The 641-nt window shown below is 58.7% G+C and overlaps 1 pseudogene; it reads left to right on the top strand.

The window, feature by feature from the left end:
* Positions 1–295: 295 nt before the first annotated feature.
* The window catches only part of LOC137639188 (visual system homeobox 2-like), a 112,677-nt pseudogene continuing 112,331 nt past the window's right edge, over positions 296–641 (top strand).

Genomic DNA, 641 nt, shown 5'->3' with positions numbered 1-641 from the left:
AGCGTTCAACGCAAAGCGAATTCTAAATTATTCTCGACGATTTTGATAAATGTTTGGCGATACCGAGAGCGAGGGTAATTAAGAGTGGTCACACTAGCAAGCAGAACAGCCTAACCCTCCGCCTCTGCTTGCCTACCCAAAATGGCTAATCTTGGCCTGGCGGGTGGTGGGGGGATATTAGCCGGAGTGAGGGTGCGTGTGGCCCGCGTTTCGGCGCAGGACCGTTGCGGAGCGGGCCACCACCGCAATAAGGCCGGATCACCACCCCACCTGAGCCACTCTGGGCCAGAACACCCCCCCAGCCCGCCAAGCGCTTCTCACATCCTTTCCCTCATCATCGTCATCATCAGCAGCACTTCCACATCGGCTGCCGCCCCCGCCAAGCGCCAGTCGCCGATCTTGCCCCACGCGCGCACCATCCTCATCACCCCAAACCAACGCCGCCACGGCCTCAGAAACTTTGTCGTCGTCCTCGTCGCCACCTCTCCTCCTCTCCTGCTTCGCGCGATGCCGACGCCGCACTGACCCGACACACTTCCTGAATTACGGGGCTCTCGCAAACACACACACACACTCTCTCTCTCTCCCTCTCTCTCTCTCTCTCACCTCACTCGTCTCTCACTCTCTTTTTCTCTCTTGCA

This window comes from Palaemon carinicauda, chromosome 4 (assembly GCF_036898095.1).
Source record: "Palaemon carinicauda isolate YSFRI2023 chromosome 4, ASM3689809v2, whole genome shotgun sequence".
Lineage (NCBI taxonomy): Eukaryota > Metazoa > Arthropoda > Malacostraca > Decapoda > Palaemonidae > Palaemon > Palaemon carinicauda.
This window is presented reverse-complemented; position numbering and strand designations above follow the sequence as displayed.